Source organism: Mizuhopecten yessoensis, unplaced genomic scaffold (assembly GCF_002113885.1).
Source record: "Mizuhopecten yessoensis strain PY_sf001 unplaced genomic scaffold, ASM211388v2 scaffold10401, whole genome shotgun sequence".
NCBI lineage: Eukaryota > Metazoa > Mollusca > Bivalvia > Pectinida > Pectinidae > Mizuhopecten > Mizuhopecten yessoensis.
The window spans coordinates 341,104-365,971 of NW_018408528.1; the positions used below are offsets into that span (position 1 = coordinate 341,104).

Below are 24,868 nucleotides of genomic sequence, written 5' to 3' on the forward strand. Positions count from 1 at the left end.
TAACATCACATAGCTCCCTACCTGTCTTCAGATAATCTCTAACATCACATAGCTCCCTACCTGTCCTCAGATACTCTCTAACATCACATAGTTCCCTACCTTTCTTCAGATACTCTCTAACATCACATAGCTCCCTACCTGTCTTCAGATAATCTCTAACATCACATAGCTCCCTACCTGTCCTCAGATTCTCTCTTACATCACCTACCTCCCTACCTGTCCTCAGATACCCTCTAACATCACCTAGCTCCCTACCCATCCTCAGATACTCTCTAACATCACCTAGCTCCCTACCCATCCTCAGATACTCTCTAACATCACCTAGCTCCCTACCTGTCCTCAGATACTCTCTAACATCACATAGCTCCCTACCTGTCCTCAGATACTCTCTAACATCACATAGCTCCCTACCTGTCCTCAGATACTCTCTAACATCACATAGCTCCCTACCTGTCCTCAGATACTCTCTAACATCACATAGCTCCCTACCTGTCCTCAGATACTCTCTAACATCACATAGCTCCCTACCTGTCCTCAGATACTCTCTAACATCACATAGCTCCCTACCTGTCCTCAGATACTCTCTAACATCACATAGCTCCCTACCTGTCCTCAGATACTCTCTAACATCACATAGCTCCCTACCTGTCCTCAGATACTCTCTAACATCACATAGCTCCCTACCTGTCCTCAGATACTCTCTAACATCACATAGCTCCCTACCTGTCCTCAGATACTCTCTAACATCACATAGCTCCCTACCTGTCCTCAGATACTCTCTAACATCACATAGCTCCCTACCTGTCCTCAGATACTCTCTAACATCACATAGCTCCCTACCTGTCCTCAGATACTCTCTAACATCACATAGCTCCCTACCTGTCCTCAGATACTCTCTAACATCACATAGCTCCCTACCTGTCCTCAGATACTCTCTAACATCACATAGCTCCCTACCTGTCCTCAGATACTCTCTAACATCACATAGCTCCCTACCTGTCCTCAGATACTCTCTAACATCACATAGCTCCCTACCTGTCCTCAGATACTCTCTAACATCACATAGCTCCCTACCTGTCCTCAGATACTCTCTAACATCACATAGCTCCCTACCTGTCCTCAGATACTCTCTAACATCACATAGCTCCCTACCTGTCCTCAGATACTCTCTAACATCACATAGCTCCCTACCTGTCCTCAGATACTCTCTAACATCACATAGCTCCCTACCTGTCCTCAGATACTCTCTAACATCACATAGCTCCCTACCTGTCCTCAGATACTCTCTAACATCACATAGCTCCCTACCTGTCCTCAGATACTCTCTAACATCACATAGCTCCCTACCTGTCCTCAGATACTCTCTAACATCACATAGCTCCCTACCTGTCCTCAGATACTCTCTAACATCACATAGCTCCCTACCTGTCCTCAGATACTCTCTAACATCACATAGCTCCCTACCTGTCCTCAGATACTCTCTAACATCACATAGCTCCCTACCTGTCCTCAGATTCTCTCTTACATCACCTACCTCCCTACCTGTCCTCAGATACCCTCTAACATCACCTAGCTCCCTACCCATCCTCAGATACTCTCTAACATCACCTAGCTCCCTACCCATCCTCAGATACTCTCTAACATCACCTAGCTCCCTACCTATCCTCAGATACTCTCTAACATCACATAGCTCCCTACCTTTCCTCAGATACTCTCTAACATCACATAGCTCCCTACCTGTCCTCAGATACTCTCTAACATCACATAGCTCCCTACCTGTCCTCAGATACTCTCTAACATCACATAGCTCCCTACCTGTCCTCAGATACTCTCTAACATCACATAGCTCCCTACCTGTCCTCAGATACTCTCTAACATCACATAGCTCCCTACCTGTCCTCAGATACTCTCTAACATCACATAGCTCCCTACCTGTCCTCAGATACTCTCTAACATCACATAGCTCCCTACCTGTCCTCAGATACTCTCTAACATCACATAGCTCCCTACCTGTCCTCAGATACTCTCTAACATCACATAGCTCCCTACCTGTCCTCAGATACTCTCTAACATCACATAGCTCCCTACCTGTCCTCAGATACTCTCTAACATCACATAGCTCCCTACCTGTCCTCAGATACTCTCTAACATCACATAGCTCCCTACCTGTCCTCAGATACTCTCTAACATCACATAGCTCCCTACCTGTCCTCAGATACTCTCTAACATCACATAGCTCCCTACCTGTCCTCAGATACTCTCTAACATCACATAGCTCCCTACCTGTCCTCAGATACTCTCTAACATCACATAGCTCCCTACCTGTCCTCAGATACTCTCTAACATCACATAGCTCCCTACCTGTCCTCAGATACTCTCTTACATCACATAGCTCCCTACCTGTCCTCAGATACTCTCTAACATCACCTAGCTCCCTACCTGTCCTCAGATACTCTCTAACATCACCTAGCTCCCTACCTGTCCTCAGATACTCTCTAACATCACCTAGCTCCCTACCTGTCCTCAGATACTCTCTAACATCACATAGCTCCCTACCTGTCCTCAGATACTCTCTAACATCACATAGCTCCCTACCTGTCCTCAGATACTCTCTAACATCACATAGCTCCCTACCTGTCCTCAGATACTCTCTAACATCACATAGCTCCCTACCTGTCCTCAGATACTCTCTAACATCACATAGCTCCCTACCTGTCCTCAGATACTCTCTAACATCACATAGCTCCCTACCTGTCCTCAGATACTCTCTAACATCACATAGCTCCCTACCTGTCCTCAGATACTCTCTAACATCACATAGCTCCCTACCTGTCCTCAGATACTCTCTAACATCACATAGCTCCCTACCTGTCCTCAGATACTCTCTAACATCACATAGCTCCCTACCTGTCCTCAGATACTCTCTAACATCACATAGCTCCCTACCTGTCCTCAGATACTCTCTAACATCACATAGCTCCCTACCTGTCCTCAGATACTCTCTAACATCACATAGCTCCCTACCTGTCCTCAGATTCTCTCTAACATCACATAGCTCCCTACCTGTCCTCAGATACTCTCTAACATCACATAGCTCCCTACCTGTCCTCAGATACTCTCTAACATCACATAGCTCCCTACCTGTCCTCAGATACTCTCTAACATCACATAGCTCCCTACCTGTCCTCAGATACTCTCTAACATCACATAGCTCCCTACCTGTCCTCAGATACTCTCTAACATCACATAGCTCCCTACCTGTCCTCAGATACTCTCTAACATCACATAGCTCCCTACCTGTCCTCAGATACTCTCTAACATCACATAGCTCCCTACCTGTCCTCAGATACTCTCTAACATCACATAGCTCCCTACCTGTCCTCAGATACTCTCTAACATCACATAGCTCCCTACCTGTCCTCAGATTCTCTCTAACATCACATAGCTCCCTACCTGTCCTCAGATACTCTCTAACATCACATAGCTCCCTACCCGTCCTCAGATACTCTCTAACATCACCTAGCTCCCTACCTGTCCTCAGATACTCTCTATCATCACATAGCTCCCTACCTGTCCTCAGATACTCTCTAACATCACCTAGCTCCCTACCTGTCCTCAGATAATCTCTAACATCACATAGCTCCCTACCCATCCTCAGATACTCTCTAACATTACATAGCTCCCTACCTATCCTCAGATATTCTCTAACATCACATAGCTCCCTACCTTTCCTCAGATACTCTCTTACATCACCTACCTCCCTACCCATCCTCAGATACCCTCTAACACCACCTACCTCCCTACCTGTCCTCAGATAATCTCTTACTTCACCTACCTCCCTACTTGTCATCAGATACCCTCTAACACCACCTAGCTCCCTACCTGTCCTCAGATACTCTCCATTGTCACCTACCTCCCTACCTGTCCTCAGATAATCTCTAACACCACCTACCTCCCTACCTGTCCACAGATACCCTCTAACTTCACCTAGCTCCCTAACTGTCCTCAGATTCTCTAGCAACATGTAGCTGTTAGATGATCTACAAAAATCTCCAAACCCTTCTATAGTGTCCTGCCTGTAGTCGGGTAATCTCTAACATTATCTAGCTAGTTTCTTTATTGTTTTTGAGTAACCCAATTTCAATTCTACAAGCTTTGTTGCACATCATAACTAGATCACATGACCTGCATTTCCACTGCACTTACTAATGAAGCAATTATTTTTGCAGACCATATATTTTTATTTGCAATTTTCATGAAGATTTTGGTGTTTTTTCCAGGGATGAATGTGTGTCATGCAACATTACTAGGTCTGTGTGTGATTTTTATTTTCTTCAATATTCACAACTTTCTACAAAGTCAGTTAAAATTTACCATTAAAAGTAGTTATTTTCTCAACTCTTTCTCTCTGTTACTTACCTTTTATCTATCAATGTTCTGCAAAAATAAAAAGACTTTCTCAGTGTATCTTAACTCTGTGGTTGGGATCTTTGCAATCTCAATAGTGAAATTCTTAAGGAAGTGCAGGGACTTGGAAAGCAGGGACAGGCCAGGGTAATCTGTTTAATTTTGCTCTGAGTTATATCTTATTTTCATGATAAAAAGCCCAAAAGAAACTAATCTGAGGATTTTAAAATTTTGTTTTCATGTAATTTAGTTTGATTTTTCTTTATTGAAATTATTCAAACATAAAGTTTGTTTCATTTCTTAACTGCCCACAGTTTACAGAAATGGTATGCGCATAATATGATCCTTCATAAGTCTTCATATTTCAAGATGGCTACCACAGCTACAGATGGCTCTGCTATGCTTGATTCCTATGGATTTCAAATATTTTTCATGTGGTGATGTTTACCTATACAGAAATCAGAAACAAACCAGGTTAAATCATGACATTATTTACATTGAAATAATCAGAAAAAAATAAAATTGAAGTTTATTTTACAAGTGCAATGATATATAAAATCGAACAATAATTTAATTACATTGTGGTTTGTTTAAATTGAGCAGAAAAAAATCATAAATGAAAATTGGATATTGTTGTTGATTTTACCAACACAATATTTAGAACAGTCATGTATTAAATTTTAGTTTAATTTCCATACCCAATTTTTGGTAAACAGAACAATCGTGACTGAAGTTGTGTCATGTTTTACATACGCAGTAAACAGAACAATTGTGACTAAAGTTGTGTCATTTTTTACATACACAGTGTTCCAAACAACTATAAATTAAATTGTGACGTATTTACCTATGAGAAACCAATCTGACGTAGATTGTGTGGAGTTTTACTTACAGAGTGATTGACACAAACCGGAGTTAAACTGTGCTGTGTTTCACCTATGCAGTAATCCAGTTGTTTTATTGCAACATTAGTACACTCCAGTGCAATCATTTGTCAATGAATGCCATTCTGCAGAGTTTGGTCGGTCGTGCTTGTGTATACGCAATGATGAAGTTGTCCGCAAGGACAAATTATTGTCTTCAGAATACTTATGTTTTTTATAGCAGTGTATTTGTATAGATTGTCTTAATGTATGTGATACACTGTTAAAAATACAATTCTTAAAATAATCTAAATTTTCAAATGAAAAAAAATACTATTTTATATTAATTTGGCTTAAAACTAAGGTAATTGACTTTCAATTGCAACTAAAGAAAAATGTACATTTTTAGATATTTTGAAATAATTCTCTATTAAAATTCTTCTTCAAGTATTAACATTCTATCACATGACTATGAAAACCAAAAATCTCACACAGAACATTGACAAAGAAATTCTCAATCTGTGTTACTGATAATGTATGATGTTTGTATTTAATTTAAGGTTTACAATTTTACTTCCTGTTCTCCATACAATGTATAACTACAGCGTTCTCGGCTTGTAGTAACGTAACATTGAATAAATACATATCTACAGAAACTATTGCCATCAGGGGGGTGATATATTGACACATGTATTGGGAATGTAAACATCTATACAAACAGTGTGTGTACGCTAATTTCTTAGAATGCATGCACGTCGTGCGTTGTAGAGAGGTCGACTTGCATACTTTTCTGATGTGTAATAGTCGCCACAAGATGCCATTGAAATTAAATGTTTAGCACATGATTGTACGTATTGATTATTTTGCGCTCACCAGAGGAGTTTGAAGACCTGTGATAGGTTTCTTTGTTACAAAACGTGCACATGCATTCATTGAATTTCATATTAATTTTACACTGACAAACACAGTGTGCAGTGCAGGCGAAACTGCGGGCATGCATCACAGTGTGGGACATGGTATGTAGGGTATCACAGTGTGGGAGGTTGTATACAGGTTATCACAGTATGGGAAGTTGTACACAGGGTCAGTACAGGGTATCACAGTGTGTGAGGCTGTATACAGAGTCAGTACAGGGTATCACAGTGTGGGAAGTTGTATACAGGGTCAGTACAGGGTATCACAGTGTGTGAGGCTGTACACAGAGTCAGTATAGGGTATCACAGTGTGGGAAGTTGTATACAGGGTCAGTACAGGGTATCACAGTGTAGTAGGTTGTATATACAGAGTCAGTATAGGGTATCACAGTGTGGGAAGTTATATACGAGGTCAGTACAGGGTATCACAGTGTGTGAGGCTGTATACAGGGTTTCCATACCTGCCAACCCCGGACATATTAAAAGAGGGTGATGACCCTCTTTTGAAAATAAAAAAGAGGGTCATAGTGCACGACAGCTTTTTTCTCAACAAATATAAGAAAAATAGATATTAAATTAGGACTTAAATATTTTAATGATGTAAAAGTTACATTCTACATTCATTGAACTGTTGTTCCAGCAGATCTAGCTGATCCTCATCCACAATACCAAATTCAAAGCTGAAAAATAAAAAGATTTGTCAACAACACAACTTATAAAATTAATTCATAATAATATATATGATACTGTGTTTCCACAGGCATTTTTTATGTCAATTAACATGGTCCTGACAATAACATGTCATATTCTGCTCATATAAAATACCATTTTGTTTCTGTCAATGAAAATGGTCCCGACAATAAGAAGTTGCACCCTACTCATATAAAATATCAGTTTTATACAAGTAGGGTTTGAACTCCTATTGTTAGGATAATTTTGATTGACAAAAACAAATCATCAAATGCCTGTGCGTGTTTTTGAATGTCTTAGTAACATCGTTTTTAGCACCAGATCAAACTGAAATATGCGATTTACAAAGACTAGAGTGCAGAATGCAGCGTTTGGTCCACGACCGCCTGACTTTATGCACTATAACTCATTTTCCTACGACATTTGATATGTGCACAATTATCTTTTCTTTAAGCATTTCGTGTAGTAGAACCTGCAAGACCCGGGCCGCAAGTCCCGATAACGACTTCTTTCTTCAAGAAGACATAACGTTACCTTCAAAATACGATCTATTCTACGTAAATACAATTGTAAAAACAACTCTATTATTTGTAAAAACACCTGAATAATTACTTGTCGGCAAGTTCAGAAACAACGGTCTTTATATAAACATTAGGAAAAACAGTTCTAGTACGTATATAAACAACTCGCAACTTACCTGTTGGTGAGAAACGGAAACTGGAAATAGATCGTCTTTCTTATAAAAAGGATAGAAAAGTCTAGAGAAATCCGAGTGACTTCGGTAACTTCTAATATACGAAAAGATTCAGGGTGAAAACGGGTGAAATTGACGAAATCCGGCGGGTGAAGTTATAAAACCGCGTGAAAGGCTAAAATCCCGGGTGAGGTCATTCCTATAATCAAGGTCGAGGTTCAAGGTCCCCCAATCTGATACACTGATGGTGCTGCTCCGTAACTTCATTATTACTTACCTCATATTCAACAACCTTTGTTTGATTTTATTGACAGGTTAGAGGTTGACACCAGTCTTTTTCATTTTATCCTTCAAAAAGTGATTTGTTGATGGTGTCTAAATCTTCTTAAAGATTCCTTGCCTAAAGCCAAACTATACTTTACTCAATATGATTGACAAATATAATCTTACTCGGTAGTATTTTTTAGCCAACACTTATCAGATTGGGGGCCATAAAAATCGCCCTTGTCCTTGGTCCAAGTTTCATTCTTAAACAATTCTTCTATTGCTACATTTAAAAAGAACTTAACAAATCTATCTGAAATGTCATATAAAAGTTCCCTTTTGCTTTTAATTATGTGTATGTATCATTTTTGAACTGAGCAGAAAAACAATATGGTGGCCATCTTGGATTTTGACTGGTAAAATTTGTTTTCACCATTTCTAAAGAAACACTTTACAGATCTTTCTCCAATTTCATTATGTAGGTTCCCTTTGGTCTATAGCTGTGCAGGTTTATTTTGAGGATGACTGGAAAAACAAAACAGCTTCCAGTAAGCTATCTTGAATTTTGACAATTCAAGTTTGTTATCACTGTTTCTCAAAAAATACTGGATGGAACTTTATAAAATTTCCTTGGTTTACAATTGTGCATGTTTCATTTCGAGACTGATCTGATGAACAATATGGCTGCCAGACAGCATCTTGGATTTTGACATTATAAAGGATATTATAGTTATTTATATAGATATTTCTCAAGTTTCAAATGTAGATTTTCATTGGTCTGAAGTTGTGCATGTTTCATTTAAAATAACATTAGCCCTCCACCATTAGGTTTCGGGTTTGAGGCCTAGGCCTACTTGGGATAGTCGCCAGGTACTGGCCGCAGGTTGATGGTTTTTCTCTGGGCGCTTTGGTTTTCCTCCACCACCAAAACCTGGCACGTCCTTAAATGACCAGGACTGTTAATAGGATGTAAAACACAAACAAACCAAATTATTGCCTTGCCAAGTACTCTACAGATCTTTCTAAAATTTCATATTTATGTTCCCCTTTTGGTGCATATATATATATATATACAATCAAACCTCGTTACCGCGAAGTCGGCGGGGTCGTGGGAAAACTTCGAGTTATCCAAGTATTCGAGTTATGCGGGTTAATATATTTGGTATGAAATTTGCTGTTTGGACATAGCATTAGCAGTCGTTGATTTGTATTAATAGCCAATGCTTGTAATCGATCGATGAATGATATACGTAATCAATAAAACAGGTATGTTATTTTACAATAAACATGTTTACAAAAAAAGAGCAAATCATTTCCGAAAATCGTATTTTCGTTTAGCGCGATCGAGGCAGTTAGACCATATTGTGAATTTGTTACGTAATATGGACGGGCCTAGTGATTAAATGTTGTTTTTGGCTAGACTTGGCTCCGTCAAGTTTTACCTCTGAACTGTTACATTTAAAAATTGAACAATCCCGCTGTCTTTGACCTCGTACTATACAATGCAGAAATGAAAGTGTGCAAGTCTAAAACTAATCACTGTAATGGAGCATACGCACAGTTGATTCTTAAAATGAAAACAAACACAAATAGATTCTATCGTACGTGTAATACATTGATTTATTGAAGCTAATTATGACACCTCCTCAAATCGAGGTAATCAACAGCAATTATCGTATTGTTCTTGAAACCTCTTGATCGACTTTCAAAGCCATACTGGCTCCTGTGAAAACACGTACCCATGAAGCTGTCCTATGTTGTGATTTTAACTTAGGAACTCTTTTATGCATGACCACGCTTTGTGACCAATTTTCCGGTTTTGACTTTCGTCAGTTTTGGTGTACAAATCATTAAACAAACTCGCAGTTAGTACAGAATACTGTTGATCAACATTGATGAAGTTTGTTTTTATTATGAACATCGTGGTTTTGACATCCCGCTCTCTTTACATTCTGAAGCTTTATCATCAAACATTTTTACCGATTTCATGCTAGTCTACTCACAAAAGATGATCATGAACACGGAATGGCTAGATGCCGTAGTATTGTTTTCTATTTGTATGAGATTCAAACATGATGAAGTAGACGATGTTTTGATGTTGGATTTACGCTGTTGAAACCAATATAACCAGTATCCAAGTTTTTCGAGTTTTTGGTGTTCGAATTATCAGAGTTTTATTTACTATGATAAAGAAGAGATTTGGCCGGGACCAGAGAAATAGTTCGAGATAAACGAGCCTTCGAGTTATAAGAGTTCGAGATAACGAGGTTCAACTGTATATAGTAATGGATGTTTTATGCGAGCACCTTTTTTCTGATGTCATGCATCGTCCATCAAGCATCGTGCATCATTCAACGTGTATAAACAATCACATTTTAGACTTCTTCTCAGAAACGGTCTGCCAGATTTTGATGAGAAATGGTGGTAATCATAAGCCCAGAGTGGGGATCAGAATCAATTCTCAGGATGAGGCTAACCCCCTGGGGGGCCTGAGGGGTGGGGCCATAAGTGGTCACTTAGTGCAGAACCTTCAAAAGATACTGTGAAACTTACAGGTAGAAAATTAGAAATTTACTTGTTTCTTAAAATGATGCTTTGATGAGGATCAGAAAATTATACTCAAGAAGGGACTGACCTCAAGGGGCTAATAGGGGGTCACTTAGTGCAAAACCTGAAACAATCGTTTTTTACTTTTCTTTGTTGCAAAGGTCAGTTGTCAGAAATTTTCATTTTTTTATGAAACTTCATGGTAATCATCAACCTCAGATGGGGATCAGAAATTTTACTCGAGATGGGTCTGACCCTTCAGGGGCCTGAGTGGTAGAGCCAAAAGGGGTCAGATTGGCTAGAATTTCAATCATCATCTTCCTCAGACCCAGACACATGCATGCTAGAATCGAATCCTTTTTGTGAATGGAAAGGTCCAAAGGTGCTCTATGAAAAATTCAAATTTCATCACTTCTGGGTCATCCATTCCCCCTCAGGCACTCTCCCATTGGCAGGGGGTAATTATTACAATGGGTTTATAAAGGGAATTCACAATCTTCAGTATATTTTGATATTAAGTGGGAAATAATTCAAACTTAGTTGGAATTCTTATCATATGATTGTAGTTTAACTATTCCCCTTTCAGGAGTAAATTGTCTTTTATTGCAGTATTATTTTATCATTTTACTGGTATTAACTAGCTTTGTATTACTGTTGGTCCTTCCCAACATCATTTAGTTAAAGCCAACCCACAGTCAAAAAGACATTTTTGGTTATATGTATATTTATTTAAGGCAACCTATTTTATTATACTCTCGCATGGCAAGTCCTCGATGGTATGTAGTGCCTGTGCTTTCATACGTTCATATGTATGTGTCCCTGACACAGCATCACTACTCTACAAACTTCATGTCTTATCTGATTGGCACATAACTTCACACACTTGTTCATAAACATCACCTCTTGTACAAGTTCACATTTCGACCTTCTGCAATCAAAAACTAGGTCACTGTTACTAGAAATAGAATTTGATAGAATTTTTGATGTCACCACTCTACAGTCTTCATTTCTTTGCCAAATACCCTGAAACATGTTCATAAGCTTCACTCTTGTTATGTCTCCCCATTGTATGAAGGGAGACATATTGTATAAGTACTGGTTCTTCTTCTAGTTTTTCTAATTACAACTTTTTAATACCGAAGTTTGTCCGGAGCCTGTTATTTCACCTACGTTGACCAAACTTACCATATTTATGTATCTTTGGAAGGCGGAATCTCTCGCACTGAAATTGTGTCTTGTACCCACTCACTATATACAGAGTTATGGCCCTTTGTTTATTCTTAATACCCAAGTTTGTCCACGGCATAACTTCCATGTTATTCCACCTACATGGACCAAACTTACTATAGTTATGTTTCTAGGGAAGTAGGAGTGTCGCATTTTAAAATCGGGTCTTGGGAAGACTGAATCTCTTGTACTGAAATCGGGCCTAGAGTTTACACACTTTAATCTTGATGTGACCTTTTTATTCTTCCAAATATGCATATTGGCTAATACGGGGAGACATATGCTTTTGTTCACAAAATCAAATTTCTAGTTAAGTTTGTTTTTCAACCTTCTGCAGTCAAATACTAGGTCACTGTTACTTTAAGTAGATCTTGATAGAAATTACTCTAGAGACTTCTTTTCTATCCCGATTGTCACAAAACTTCAGACACGTGTTCACAGACATCACCTCTTGTTATGGTTTGAATTTCAACTCTCTGCTGTTAAAAACTTTGCATTTCTTATGACTTTGAAGTACACAGGTATTTGTATCATCTGTGATTCATTGCCCACTTGATACCCCTTAAGGTAACCTGTTTATATGTTCCTGAGATGATACCCTTTAGGATTACCTACTGTATTGTAATTATTAACCACTTTGCTATTTTTTAAGGTAACTAATTTTATTGTATATATTCCCCCTATGATACCCCTTATGGTAACTTATTGTATATATTCCCCCTATGATACCCCTTATGGTAACTTATTGTATATATTCCCCCTATAATACCCCTAATAAGGTCACCTATTGTATATATTCCCCCTATGATACCCCTTATGGTTACCTATTGTATATATTCCCCCTATGATACCCCTTATGGTTGCATATTGTATATATTCCCCCTATGATACCTCTTATGGTTACCTTTTGTATGTATTCCCCCTATGATACCCCTTATGATTACATATTATATATATTCCCCCTATGATACCCCTTATGGTAACTTATTGTATATATTCCCCCTATGAGCCCCTTATGGTAACTTATTGTATATATTCCCCTATGAGCCCCTTATGGTAATTTATTCTATATATTCCCCTTTTGATACCCCTTATGGTAACTTATTGTATATATTCCCCCTATGATACCCCTTATGGTAACCTATTGTATATATTCCCCCTATGATACCCCCTATGGTTACCTATTGTATATATTCCCCCTATGATACCCCTTATGGTTACATATTGTATATATTCCCCCTATGATACCCCTTATGGTAACTTATTGTATATATTCCCCCTATGATACCCCTTATGGTAACCTATTGTATATATTCCCCCTATGATACCCCCTTATGGTAACTTATTGTATATATTCCCCCTATGAGCCCCTTATGGTAACTTATTGTATATATTCCCCCTATGAGCCCCTTATGGTAACTTATTGTATATATTCCCCCTATGAGCCCCTTATGGTAACTTATTGTATATATTCCCCCTATGAGCCCCTTATGGTAACTTATTGTATATATTCCCCCTATGAGCCCCTTATGGTAACTTATTGTATATATTCCCCCTATGAGCCCCTTATGGTAACTTATTGTATATATTCCCCCTATGAGCCCCTTATGGTAACTTATTGTATATATTCCCCCTATGAGCCCCTTATGGTAACTTATTGTATATATTCCCCCTATGATACCCCTTATGGTTACCTATTGTATATATTCCCCCTATGATACCCCTTATGGTTACATATTGTATATATTCCCCCTATGATACCCCTTATGGTAACTTATTGTATATATTCCCCCTATGATACCCCTTATGGTAACCTATTGTATATATTCCCCCTATGATACCCCCTTATGGTAACTTATTGTATATATTCCCCCTATGAGCCCCTTATGGTAACTTATTGTATATATTCCCCCTATGATCCCCTTATGGTAACCTATTGTATATATTCCCCCTATGATACCCCTTATGGTTGCATATTGTATATATTCCCTCTATGATACCTCTTATGGTTACCTATTGTATATATTCCCCCTATGATACCCTTATGGTTACCTATTATATATATTTCCCCTATGATACCCCTTATGGTCACATATTGTATATATTCCCCCTATGATACCCCTTATGGTAACTTATTGTATATATTCCCCTATGAGCCCCTTATGGTAATTTATTCTATATATTCCCCTTTTGATACCCCTTATGGTAACTTATTGTATATATTCCCCCTATGATACCCCTTATGGTAACCTATTGTATATATTCCCCCTATGATACCCCCTTATGGTAACTTATTGTATATATTCCCCCTATGAGCCCCTTATGGTTGCATATTGTATATATTCCCTCTATGATACCTCTTATGGTTACTTATTGTATATATTCCCCTTTTGATACCCCTTATGGTAACTTATTGTATATATTCCCCCTATGATACCCCTTATGGTAACATATTGGATATATTCCCCCTATGATACCCCCTTATGGTAACTTATTGTATATATTCCCCCTATGAGCCCCTTATGGTTGCATATTGTATATATTCCCTCTATGATACCTCTTATGGTTACCTATTGTATATATTCCCCTTTTGATACCCCTTATGGTAACTTATTGTATATATTCCCCCTATGATACCCCTTATGGTAACCTATTGTATATATTCCCCCTATGATACCCCTTATGGTTGCATATTGTATATATTCCCTCTATGATACCTCTTATGGTTACCTATTGTATATATTCCCCCTATGATACCCCTTATAGTTACCAATTGTATATATTCCCCCTATGAGCCCCTTATGGTAACATATTGTATATATTCCCCCTATGATACCCCTTATGGTAACCTATTGTATATATTCCCCCTATAATACCACCTTATGGTAACTTATTGTATATCTTCCCCCTATGAGCCCCTTATGGTAACCTATTGTATTTATTCCCCTATGATACCCCTTATGGTAACCTATTTTATATATTCCCCCTATGATACCCCCTTATGGTAACTTATTGTTAATATTCCCCCTATGAGCCCCTTATGGTTACTTATTGTATAAATTCCCCCTATGATACCCCTTATGGTTGCATATTGTATATATTCCCTCTATGATCCCTCTTATGGTTACCTATTGTATATATTCCACTTTTGATACCCCTTATGGTAACTTATTGTATATATTACCCCTATGATACCCCTTATGGTAACCTATTTTATATATTCCCCCTATGATACCCCCTTATGGTAACTTATTGTTTATATCCCCCCTATGAGCCCCTTATGGTAACTTATTGTATACATTCCCCCATATGAGTTCCTTATGGTAACTTATTGCATATATTCCCCCTATGATACCCCTTATGGTAACTTATTGTATATATCCCCCCTATGAGCCCCTTATGGTAACATATTCTATATATTCCCCCTATGATACCCCTTATGGTAACTTATTGTATATATCCCCCCTATGAGCCCCTTATGGTAACTTATTGTATACATTCCCCCATATGAGTTCCTTATGGTAACTTATTGCATATATTCCCCCTATGATACCCCTTATGGTACCCTATTGTATATATTCCCCCTATGATAACCCTTATAGTTACCAATTGTATATATTCCCCCTATGAGCCCCTTATGGTTGCATATTGTATATATTCCCTCTATGATCCCTCTTTTGGTTGCCTATTGTATATATTCCCCCTATGATACCACTTATGGTTACCTATTGTATATATTCCCCCCTATGATACCCCTTATTGTTACCTATTATATATATTCCCCCTATGATACCCCTTATGGTTACCTAGTGTATATATCCCCCCTATGATACCCCTTATGGTTGCATATTGTATATATTCCCTCTATGATCCCTCTTATGGTTACCTATTGTATATATTCCCCTTTTGATACCCCTTATGGAAACTTATTGTATATATTCCCCCTATGATACCACTTATAGTTACCAATTGTATATATTCCCCCTATGAGCCCCTTATGGTTGCATATTGTATATATTCCCTCTATGATACCTCTTATGGTTACCTATTGTATATATTCCCCTTTTGATACCCCTTATGGCAACTTATTGTATATATTCCCCCTATGAGCCACTTATGGTAACTTATTGTATATATTCCCCCATATGAGTTCCTTATGGTAACTTATTGCATATATTCCCCCTATGATACCCCTTATGGTTACCTATTGTATTTATTCCCCCTATGATACCCCTTATGGTTACCTTTTGTATATATTCCCCCTATGATACCCCCTTATGGTAACTTATTGTTTATATCCCCCCTATGAGCCCCTTATGGTAACTTATTATATATATTCCCCCTATGAGCCCCTTATGGAAACATATTGTATATATTCCCCCTATGATACACCTTATGGTAACCTATTGTATATATTCCCCCTATAATACCCCCTTATGGTAACTTATTGTATATATCCCCCCTATGAGCCCCTTATGGTAACATATTCTATATATTCCCCCTATGATACCCCTTATGGTAACTTATTGTATATATTCCCCCTACTAGCCCCTTATGGTAACTTATTGTTTATATTCCCCTTTTGATACCCCTTATGGTAACTTATTGTATATATTCCCCCTATGATACCCCTTATGATAACCTATTGTATATATTCCCCCTCTGATACCCCCTTATGGTAACTTATTGTATATATGCCCCCTATGATACCCCTTATGGTTACCTATTGTGTATATTCCCCCTATGAGCCCCTTATGGTAACTTATTGTATAAATTCCCCTTTTGATACCCCTTACGGTAACTTATTGTATATATTCCCCCTATGAGCACCTTATGGTAACCTATTGTATTTATTCCCCTATGATACCCCTTATGATAACCTATTGTATATATTCCCCCTATAATACCCCCTTATGGAAACTTATTGTATATATTCCCCCTATGAGCCACTTATGGTAACTTATTGTATATATTCCCCCTATGAGCACCTTATGGTAACCTATTGTATTTATTCCCCTATGATGCCCCTTATGGTAACCTATTGTATATATTCCATATATTCCCCCTATGATACCCCTTATGGTTGCATATTGTATATATTCCCTCTATGATACCTCTTATGGTTACCTATTGTATATATTCCCCTTTTGATACCCCTTATGGAAACTTATTGTATATATTCCCCCTATGAGCACCTTATGGTAACCTATTGTATTTATTCCCCTATGATACCCCTTATGGTAACCTGTTGTATATATTCACCCTATGATACCCCTTATGGTTACCTATTATATATATTCCCCCTATGATACCCCTTATGGTTACCTATTGTGTATATTCCCCCTATGAGCCCCTTATGGTAACCTATTGTATATATTCCCCCTATAATACCCCCTTATGGAAACTTATTGTATATATTCCCCCTATGATACACCCTTATGGTAACTTATTGTATATATTCCCCCTATGATACCTCTTATGGTAACCTATTGTATATATTCCCCCTATAATACCCCCTTATGGAAACTTATTGTATATATTCCCCCTATGATACCCCTTATGGTTACCTATTATATATATTCCCCCTATGATACCCCTTATTGTTACCTATTGTATATATTCCCCCTATGAGCCCCTTATGGTAACTTGTTGTATATATTCCCCATATGAGCCCCTCCAGCTTCATGTCCTTCTGTGGACAGTAATGAAGATTAACATGTTTAGAAACATTTACAATCAAATTTTTAGTGATCACCAAAACTGAGTCGGCATTCAGGGAAACGCTTGCATGTAAATGAGGGTATAAACAATGATCGTGAGGTATCTCCTTTAGAACAACCTACTAAAACACTCTCATTTTTTCTTGTGTGTGTGAGTAATTCTTTTCTGTTCCAATCCAGCATGATTTCTCTAGGAACGGATTACTTTGTCTCCCACTACTGTGCACTTGTTGACCCCTTCAAACACGGCTTTTAGGGAATGTTGCTGAGGATATTTGTCACATTGATATAAATACGTTTGTACTGCGGTACTCCTGAATCTGGTGGCCTGTAGTACGAGAGCCCACACGGTGCTGCACAGCCCACTACACATAGTCAGAGATGGGTTAATATATTGTTAGCAGTTGCTCATTTAAACCCTTTTCAATGCAGCAGGTTACTGCAAATTATTGCTTCACCAACTCACTGAATTCTTCCTCGTAAACCTGTGATCATTAGTACCTCTTAATTAAATCACAGCTAAACTTGGAAATTTCAATACAACTTACTGCATAGCTTGGAATGCAGGATTAATTTACAAGTGTTTCAATTGAGAAACTGACGTAATTTGTGAGATTCTGTACTACTCTGTCCGATCGTTGTTTACAATGTCGAAACAAACCGCTACAGAGGCCATGTGCTATTCTGTGCATTTGACATTTCCACAAATGTTGATGTTAATTATTTAAGAAAAATGTCATTTTTAATATCCAAAAGGTTATTGGATGAGTGGATCAATAATAATAAGACCATCTCAATAAAATACACAAAATAAATAAAATGTGATTTAGGTGAAATGGGAAATGTCAAATTCCTTGTAGGTTGTCTTGAATCAGAGCTGTCCTGTGAATTTTTCATGGAATTGTTCTTGAAGGCAATTAAAGCGCTAATATTTCTATGTGGTATGCTGACACTTGTAACAATTACAGCCAGTGCAATTAAATAAACCATAAAAAAAATCTAAATGAAAATTCATCAGAAAATTGGTTGCAAATAAACCATTACTGGGATGTCAACGCAGACCAAACCTGCTTAAGTCAGGAAGATAGAGGCTATACCCCAAAGGTACAGAGATGCACAAAGGTCTGTTACCAGAGTCGGATCAGTGGCGCCATGGCAACACAAACCTCGTCAGTTATCTGGAGAAAATATACATCTTTTGACATCACTGTCTCTGGTAAATCACACTTTTTACACCTTTTTGAAATTTTGAAAACATTGATTGCGATAAGGCACTAAAACTTTGTTTTCTGATGAGAAAAGGCATGGAAAAGATTGTGTCAAAGTGCTGGCTTTTTACAGATTATGCTCCCGTGTTTAGTCAGAGTAGGTTTAGAAACACTGCAAAGCTCATCACTGCTTTATAAACATGTCAAAGTTTTTCAGGTTATTGTTTTGTAATATTGTGTTGTAAGTTATTGAGTGTAACCCCTGCCATACTATATCAATTATAATATTACTACACTAAGGACATTCCTCCAGAATTTAGATGGGGAAACTATCAGGTGTAAAATATATAATACCTGTGATTCCAAACTCGAGAACACAGTCCACATAAGGTCAAGATTTAAGGTAATTTGGACTGAATTAAACAATGTCAGTCATTTAATGAAGCTTGAAAGTGAACCAGAACCCTTGAGACATTCAGATCTTGTATTTAACCCTGTGTCTTACTCTTTAGAACACTCAACAACAACAGTGACTCGTTCAATATGCAGGTTCTATTTTGCCAAATTTGTGTGAAAATCTGATCTTTTAATGTTTTAGCAAAACAATTGATTATATATGTGTTTAGTTCAGATGTTTGTCCATCAATCCATTTCTGAATAATCATTGTCCAGAGAATAAATTTAATATCTCTTTATATGTGACGTAATGTATAAATACATCACTAAATCAGTATGATCTCAATGGTAAGTATCCTGTACCTCCATGCTCACATCCTAACACTGGTCAGGTTTTACAGCCACATTTATAAGTTATATTTCGAGTGGATATTATGGTGAAAACAAACTGAAGAGGAATCTGATATCTCATCAGCAACATTGAATTTAAAATAAATAGTATGCAAATTGGAGCTTTTTTAATTTTTATTGAACAAATTTGTGGCACCAATTGAATTTGTAAAAGATGCAAATTGGGAAAAAAAACACCATAAAATCAGTTTCCTTTGTGAACGTATTTCAATTATCTCTTATAATATTTGATAGATGTACAAAACTTATCTATATGGATCTTTATATTAGATAGGAGAGATTTCTTAAAAAGATCATTATTTTTAAAACAAATCATATATGAGATTGAGGGTTAAGTAGGGAGATTTTAGTCCCACTGGTAGGGAGGGAGACAGAGGTTTTGGTAGAGAGATTTGTTCCCTCACAGGGTAGAAAGACAGAGGTTTTGGTAGGGTGATTTGTACTCCACTGGTAGAGAGATTGAGAGTTTGGAAGGGAGATTTGTCCCCTACTGGTTGAAAGAGAGAGAGGTTGTGGTAGGGAGATTGATCCCCTCACTGGTAGAAGGACAGAGGTTTGGTAGGGAGATTGGTCCCCTCACTGGTAGAGAGATTTGTCTCCCACTGGTAGAAGGACAGAGGTTTGGTAGGGAGATTTGTCCCCCACTGGTAGAAGGACAGAGGTTTTGGTAGGGAGAATTGTCTCCCACTGGTAGAGAGATTGAGGGTTTGGAAGGGAGATTTGATCCCCCACTGGTAGGGAGACAGAGGTTTTGGTAGAGAGAATTTCCTCCACTGGTAGGGAGAATTTTGCTCCACTGGTAGGGAGAATTTTCCTCCACTGGTAGAGAGATTGAGGGTTTGGTAGGGAGACTTTTCCTCCACTGGTAGAGAGAAGGAGGGTTTGGTAGGGAGACTTTTCCTCCACTGGTAGGGAGATTTAGGGTTTGGTAGGGAGACTTTTCCTCCACTGGTAGAGAGATTGAGGGTTTGGTAGGGAGACTGTTCCTCCACTGGTAGAGAGAAGGACGGTTTGGTAGGGAGACTGTTCCTCCACTGGTAGAGAGAAGGAGGGTTTGGTAGGGAGACTTATCCTCCACTGGTAGAGAGAAGGAGGGTTTGGTAGGGAGACCTTTCCTCCACTGGTAGGGAGTTTTAGGGTTTGGTAGGGAGACCTTTCCTCCACTGGTAGGGAGGTTTAGGGTTTGGTAGGGAGACCTTTCCTCCACTGGTAGGGAGTTTTAGGGTTTGGTAGGGAGACTGTTCCTCCACTGGTAGAGAGAAGGAGGGTTTGGTAGGGAGCCTTTTCCTCCACTGGTAGAGAGAAGGAGGGTTTGGTAGGGAGGCTTTTCCTCCACTGGTAGGGAGGTTTAGGGTTTGGTAGGGAGACTTTTTCTCCACTGGTAGAGAGAATGAGGGTTTGGTAGGGATACTTTTCCTCCACTGGCAGGGAGATTGAGGGTTTGGGAGGAAGACTTTTCCTCCACTGGGAGAGAGATTGAGGGTTTGGTAGGGAGACTTTTCCTCCACTGGTAGAGAGATTGGTTGAATGTAGGAAGACTCGCTATTTCGTAGGGAGTCATCACATGTATGAATAAAAAATTCTCAAATTTAAAGATGCTTCATTAAGATAAGGAAGCACATTGCTGTAGTCGCTGTCATTACGTGTTTGGCAATGGACCTCCTTGGAGATTACACACCATTAAACAAAATACAATATACTCAGAATAAAAGGATAGGATTATTTCAATAATCTGTGACTCCCACTCATCAAATCTGTAGGCAAAAAAAATGATCTTCATTATCAAATTTCTAAAATTATGTTGAGGTTTCCATTGAGGAATAACATTGAATTTGAACGCTATTTTAGTGGATATCACAGGATTTTATTTTCCTTAGATGTTGTTATTTTAGAATCTTACATTAAGTGAATTACATTTCTGTTGTAATTCTATCATTCAGGAACAATTCCTACCCACTGACTTAAGCAATTTCTCTCACATTATTTGTATGTCCTTTTTCTTTTTTTGGTCCTGGTTTCAACCTTTGACCTTCGATTTTGCTCCTTCTTCATATCATCTACGATATATACAAAATGACTGCCCCAGTCCAGGGATCAATCTGGTTATCAAGTCAGGAGTTGATTTCATTTCCTGATATTCTTTCCCTTTCCATCTCCTCCACTTCCCTGTACTTCCTCCCCTTTGCTTCCTTTGGGTAAAGTCCTATTCCCATTCCTGACCCCACTTTTTAGGTCACCTGAGCTTTAGCTCAAGTGACCTATTGCTATCCCTTTTCATCCGTCGTCGTCCGTCGTCCGTTAACATTTTACATTTCAAACTTAAAGTCAAGTTCTGCTGGGCCGATTGAACTGAAAGGTTGTAGGAATGATCGACTCATGATCCTGACAAAGTGTTGTTATTTTTTGGGTCGATCAGAAATCCAATATGGCCGCCACGGCCGCCATTTTGAAAACCTATTTCAAACTTAAAGTCAAGTTCTGCTGGACCGATTGAACTGAAAGTTGGTAGGAATGATCGCCTCATGGTCCTGACAAAGTGTTGTTATTTTTCGGGTCAATCAGAAATACAATTTGGCTGCCATGGCCGCTATTTTGCTACTAAGTTCTAATAGGCCGATCTCACTTAAAATTGGTCTAGGAATGATCAGCTCATGGTCCTGACAAAGTTAAGTTAACATTATACTATTTTTTACTCAAATTGGTACATATTTCAACAACAAAAATAAATACTGTAGACTCAGGTGACCGTTTAGGCCCATGGGCCTCTTGTATTTCTTTTCTTTCCCAATCCATTTCTGTCTCCTTTAGTCTATTCCCATTTCCCTCCCCTCATTGTTATACGCCCGTCAAATTTGACGGAAGTATTATGGTATGGGGTTGTCCGTCCATCCGGCAATCTCCTCCTACATTTTTCGACCGATCTCTTTGAAACTTGGTATACATTATAATCATGATATGAAGTTGTGTCTTCTCTAAAAGAATTTTGATTCGACAATTTTTCCAAAAGTTATTGCCCTTTGTTCATTTCAGTATTTGATTTTTTGTACAGAGATTTTCTCCTACATTTTTTATAGCATGTCAGCTAACCACTCTTAGAATGATGCAGATCTTAATTCAATATAAGAACGTTTATAACACTATATGGCATTCGACGGGCGTATATTGTTCCGCCCCGCGGTACTCTTGTTCTTTTTTTCCTACTTAATTCTTTCTGCTTTCCTTACTTTAGGTGACCTGTTATTCCCATCCCCACTTTTCTTTCTTCTTTGTTTCTTTTTCCTCTCCGACCCATTTTTCTCCCCTTTCACATCACTGACCCATTCCCTCTGGTTTCATCTTATATCAACTTCTCCCCATCCTCTTACAACTCATACTCTCACACCTTATATTCTCCCCTTTAACTTCTCACACTTCTTCAACTCACATCTCATATCATTTCTCACCCCATCCTTTCTTTAATCTCATCTTCACATATTCCATAACCTTATACCTCACAACTTCTTTCACTCCATTCCCTCACATCTCATCATCTCCCCTTTAACTTCTCACACATCTTTGTCTCATATCTCATCACCTCCATCCCCATCCTTTCTGTAACCTCATCACCTTATACCTCATTCTTCATCGTCTCTAATCTCATTTTCTCATCATCCTCTCACGACACATACTCTCACACCTCATTATCTTTTCTTCATTTCCTCACACCTCTTCATCTCAAATCTCATCACCTCACTCCCTATCTTGTCATTAACCTCATCACCTTACACTCACAACCTCACTCTCATCTTGTCTTTACCATCATCTTCCCAAACTTCATCACCTCACTTCTCACAACTTCACTCTTCTTCCTCACTCACTTCTTTCTATCATCATCCCTCATGACTCATACTCTCACATCTCATCATTTCCCATGCTACTTCTCACACCTATCCATCTCACATTTCATCATCTCTCTAGCCTGTCTTTAACCTCATCACCTTATATCTCTTAAGGTCATATGAGTGTTTTGATAAACGGAAATAGGAAGTACGTCCCTAGTTGAAAATCCAATGTAGGGAGACAGTATCACAATTTCCGCATATTCTAATGTTTCATATTAAACTGATGAATATTGTATGGTTATTATTGATAGAACAGTGTGTTCTCTCAATATTAAAGTATTTCAAAGCAATCAAGGCATTTTTTCAGGTGCTTTTTTTATCAATGAGTCACATGTGTCCATTTTTCTGTACTTCAGGAAACCGGCTACCTATTTCACTACTGTGAAGTTGTTTTTAAGAAAGATAGCTCTTTACATGCAATTACTATGTGTACATGGTTTTATTATTAAATGTCAATTTTTAATCGTTTATAGATAATTAATTTTACACAATTTCAGCATTTATTAAATTGATATACATTAATGCAATACTAATCTATTTCAGTATCATTTTTATTGACATTATTTTGCCAAAAATTGTGACTTTCATTTTTTTTCAAAATTCACTCCTTTTTACATAAATTTCCATTTAAAATTCTTAAAATTCTGACAACCTATATTTTGGGGGGGCAGACAATTATCTTTACTTCAAAGTAATATAACTACAAAATGTGAAGAAATTCTACTGAGAAATGGTGACACAATCCTATTACCTTAACCTCACTCTTCATCTTCTCTTTACACCTCACAACCTCATTTTTCATCCTGTCTCACCTCGTCCTCTCATATCTTATCATCTCATACCCTCCCATCTCACCTCCTTAAGCTTCTTCATCACTGAACACCATATATCTTCCCTAGCCTGTGGTAGAAATATATGTAATTCTTAGCCTACTTCCTCACCGTGTGATATGAAGTATATTAACTTCTCCATCATAAGGTGTTTTGTTACATCAGTACAGTTCTGCTGCCGTTTAATTCACTTTATTCTCAAAGCGATTGTGAGCTGTCACTAGTGGTAATATATAATGAAAGACAAGATGGCAGTTGTTGTCAGATCATTTCTAACAGATCTGTTCCCAGGGGGCCATTGACAAAGTTTCCGTGATAAATATAGACATATATTGGTGGGTTTCTCAGAGCCATACAGTATTGTGTCTGTCAGAATGTTTGAGTTGAGTACAAGTCCTGCCAAAACAGTGTCCCAGTACTCTGTGATGAAATGCACAGATAAAGAACACATTGTGTGAAATTGTGTTAACTTACGAAGAAATGGTAGAATATCTTAGAAATGTATGGTATCTGGTAATGGATCGGACTGTGGGTGATGGATCTGTGGGTTGCTCGTGTGTAGGTATTACCCTGATTTACAGCAGTTATACAGCTCCATCAGTGTCAGAGTCGAAACCATCAGTTCTGATGCCATCATATCATACGTCAGTTTCAAAAAGATGCGTCATTGATCCAGGTTTAGTCTATTATACATATTGAGAACAATTGCACATAATGGTCTTAATGACACATACTCATCACTACAACCTTGAACAACTAAACTCATAATTGACCCTGAGGAGAGTGTTTAAGATTGAAAGCTTGTCTTTCTGTACTGTG

At 38.2% G+C, this 24,868-nt stretch overlaps 1 protein-coding gene across 1 annotated transcript in view; it reads left to right on the plus strand.

Annotated features, from left to right (window-relative positions):
- Window positions 1-24,868, plus strand: part of LOC110460450 (protein fuzzy homolog) — a 159,251-nt gene that overhangs the window by 114,110 nt on the left and 20,273 nt on the right. The window lies entirely within an intron of this gene.